The 3,932-nt window shown below is 40.4% G+C and overlaps 1 protein-coding gene across 2 annotated transcripts in view; it reads right to left on the minus strand.

The window, feature by feature from the left end:
* Nucleotides 1–282: 282 nt before the first annotated feature.
* Nucleotides 283–3,932, minus strand: part of LOC134092583 (retinoic acid receptor gamma-A-like) — a 60,760-nt gene continuing 57,110 nt past the window's right edge. For both annotated transcript variants that reach the window (XM_062545559.1, XM_062545560.1), the window contains one exon: nt 283–3,932. This exon is cut by the window's right edge and continues 932 nt beyond it. The gene's annotated coding sequence lies outside the window, so the exon portion shown is untranslated.

Raw genomic sequence — 3,932 nt, forward strand, 5'->3', positions numbered from 1 at the left:
TGGCTTTACGAGGATGAAGCTAGGCTACTTTAAAGACGCATGGTGTGATTTCGCTTGGACAATCGATGTCATTCGGGAACCAAGTACAACTGAAACTTCGGATGGAGCAGGCCTACCAACAGCCATGTTCCTAACCAACCTAGAAGAGCCCAGGATCCACTTCCGACCGGCGAGTCAGTGAGTATTACGTTTTAGTTTTAACATGGCAAAACACTGCCCCCCTGTGACAAAAAGCCAAAAAGACGTTGGCGCGCTCTGAAGAAAGACACAGCTGCTCAGATCTGAACAAGAAATTTCTTTATAAAATGATATTTGAAAAACAAACAAACAAACAAAAAAACCAGCAACGACAAATCAAAACAGAGCTTTCAACAATTGAGTAAATGTAATAGAAAAATGTATTTGGCTTGATTCAAGAAATGAGTAAAGCATGAGCATAAAACGTCTTGTTCTGTCCAAGTAGCCTACATGTCCACTTAGTCTAACATGCCAGGTGTTGCATTAGCTTTCCACGACCTCTGTGCAAAAAGAAGCCCTTTATCATTGATGTTTCAAGGCACACAAAAACAAAAAAACGGAACAAAACAACAGTATGGAAAAGGGACATACAGAAACAGTGGGCCATCACAATTTAGGGCAAAACATATTACTTTTCTTTTTCAATAGCCTAGTGTAAATTCAAATAGGGGATGTAACAAGAGATCTTTCATGAGATCTGTAAGGCTGTTTGTTTTTTTAATTCCCTGAATTTGGAGATCTGTCTGATTTTCTCTCTTTCTTTCAACAAACAATAACATCAATGGTACATTAAGAGTTACACTGTTATAGCAAATCCAACACAAAGACTATACAGACATAAAATAATAGCATGATACATTCTATTATGAAATTCTAACCCATTATGTAGACCCAAAAAAAGTCATCAAGCTTAAAAATAACAACACAGGCACACAAGAAAGAATAAGATGTGAGGAGGACGTGCAGTGAGAAATGTACACATTCCAAGTCACCAAATTTTGAGATTCTTCATAAAAATGGTACATACGACACACATCCGAGATGGATTAAAAGTCCAAATGCACATCTACTAAATGTCAACTACTAAACCTCTATCAAATAGGCCTATATGTCCTGTCTCAATAAATGCTTTGGGTCTCCGAATGAGAAAACAACATGATTGACTAATTGTACATATACGTGTCGCTCTCTTCAGATCAAATGCTATGTGTAACTACTATATATAGATATGCAATATATGTTTCATATATCCTGGGCCCTCATTACCACTCCAGTGCTGTAGGCTCTCTGCTACATTGAAACAGGTCTGCCTGTTCCAGAACAAGATTAAAGCTAATGCTATAAGTTCATGCTGTCGAAATTATTGCTATTACATTGCTATGTCTTTCTGTCTCAGCACCTGATATTTGACTTTGTCTGTTGGAGAGGTATGGCTGTGTTTCCCAACATATGATTTTCATCATATTCTGAGAAAATGAACATTTGTGCATACAGATACATACATTCCCCCACACATAAGCAGACACGCACAAACATACAGTAGGCACATGCTTGCCTGCACGTGCACATACACACACACAAACACACAAACACACACACACACACACACACACACACACACACACACACACACACACACACACAATGGCTTTTGAATTGTAAAGACAGGAGGTGGTTCATACTGAAAGCAGACAAGTTAACAACACATTTTTGCAAAGCACTTGGCTCCTGTGGTCCTGACCCAATGAATGTTACAACACCCGACGACGACTACACTTAGGGACCAACGACAGTCAACTCTTATCTGTATATTCTCCATGTTTTTCTCAGCCACTCGTGGACTTATTTAATACCTGAAGAGACTGCAGGCCAAAGATACCCTGTCAAACCACCTGACATCAGTGCATGCATATCCTTGATGCATAAACCATGTGGATGGCTGCAGTCTATACTGTACAGACCTGATCAGCAACCACCCGTGTGTTTTTAAAATCATTCTTTGCCTGAGCTCTGTAGGGTAGGAGGAGTGACACAAGTGACCTAAAAGTTACACTGTATCGTGTCCACAACAGACCTCTCACTATTCAGGGCATTTGTATGAACTGGGGTACATGTAATGTGATTTATCTGTCATTACAGATACACTACATAGACAAAGGATTGGGACACCTGCCATCACACAAATTCCCACAGGAATTTCAATCCCATCCCATTCTAAATCCATAGGTATTAATATGGTGCTTGTCCCCTCTATTACTGCTGTAATAGCTTCCACTGTTTCTGGGAAGGATTTCCACAAGAAGGGTGTTTGGAGGTCAGGCAGTGATGTTGGACAAGAGGGTCTGGTTTGCTGGTCTAGTTTTAGCAGAGGCCCCAGTGCTTTTGTCTATATTGTGTATTACATGGGTTCCAGCTCTAGGTGTGTTGTCTCACACAAGTAGAAGGCTTAGTCTGTTTCTTTTTTCTTGTCTGGATGTAACTCCCACCATACTAGCAAAGATAACTGTCAGGGTGAGGGAGGTGACAGCACAATCTGGTTTAGTATGAAGTCCACCTCAAGAGAACTGGTTAAGCACAAGCTGAGGAATCGAGAATAAATAAGAACAATAAATAGACTGAGCTCATAACCGCCTTCGCGTCCCTCATGAGGTGCTGGCCCCAGAGACACAAGGATCCCAACAGGGCTTAAAGCGAGAGGGAGGACGTCACGGCAACAAGACGACCACGCTAATCAAAGGCGCACACTGAGATGTTTCAGGAATGCAACAATGAAAACATACATTTTGTAACAGTTAGACCAGGGAGAAGGAACTCGGACTCCGACATGTAAATGTAGTGACGCCAATGTAAGCCGAAAAATACGTAGAACACACGCACACGTGCTTGTCTAGCACTACACTGTCCAGCACTCTCTTTTCAAAAAGCTCATCCCATATGGTTTTGATGGACAAGTGCCTAAAGATGGTTATGTCTCTGAATATTGCTGTTGTATGCCTTTCCTTTCCGAGGCACTATCAACCACACCACCTCCCCTTTTCCCCTCCCTCCATCTTGGCTGAAGGCTGCGGCTAAATTTAGAGCGCCTCTTTGAGATAACACAAGTAATGGCTTGGTGATGCTTGGTGCCTGCGCTTATAGTATCCATGGAGAGTGTGATAGAGGTGTGATCACCAGTCAGGTGAGATTTGGTCCTTGGAATGATGCCCTGAGTCAAACATTTGGCCTGCTATCTGACTGCTATCACACACACATATTAACAAGGGCAGTACTGGATTTAAACGAGTAAGGTGTGTGTGTAAAAACGGAACAGTATGTTTATGTATGCCGGGAAACGGGAAGGCAATGTGCATATGAACATATTTGTGGTCCCAATATTAAATGTATCATCTGGAAAATGTTTACAGTGAGTTCCACTAATAGGAGGTGAGTAGGGAGTATAGGATGGCCCTACATTAACTTGGTTTCTGTAAATAGTTTAATTATTAATTAGAAGTTTGGGAGATTTGAAAGGAAGGATGACGGTCTGTCATGAAACGTTAAAGTCATGTATCTGCACATGGGAGAGGTGTAAATATATATTCAAATGTCTGGAGCAACAAAATGAAATAAAAGAAAACAAAACACATAAAAAAATTAACATATGCAAAAGCAATATTATATATAAAGGCTTATATATACCATTAGAAAGATGAGACAATACAAAATGTCAAATAAAATAACAGTTGTTTCCAAGGACACCGGTGGGAGATGGTGCTTTATCATTATTACATTTGTGTTTCTCAAAACATGCTGGATCGTGGGTAATTGATTTTTTTCTCCCCTCACACACATCAATGGTGAAAGCACCTATTAAGTGTGTGTTTCTTTTTCTTTTTTTTTTTGCATTTTCTTTACAGAGTAAACAAAGTCCCTCG

Source organism: Sardina pilchardus, chromosome 9 (genome assembly GCF_963854185.1).
Source record: "Sardina pilchardus chromosome 9, fSarPil1.1, whole genome shotgun sequence".
Taxonomy (NCBI): domain Eukaryota; kingdom Metazoa; phylum Chordata; class Actinopteri; order Clupeiformes; family Clupeidae; genus Sardina; species Sardina pilchardus.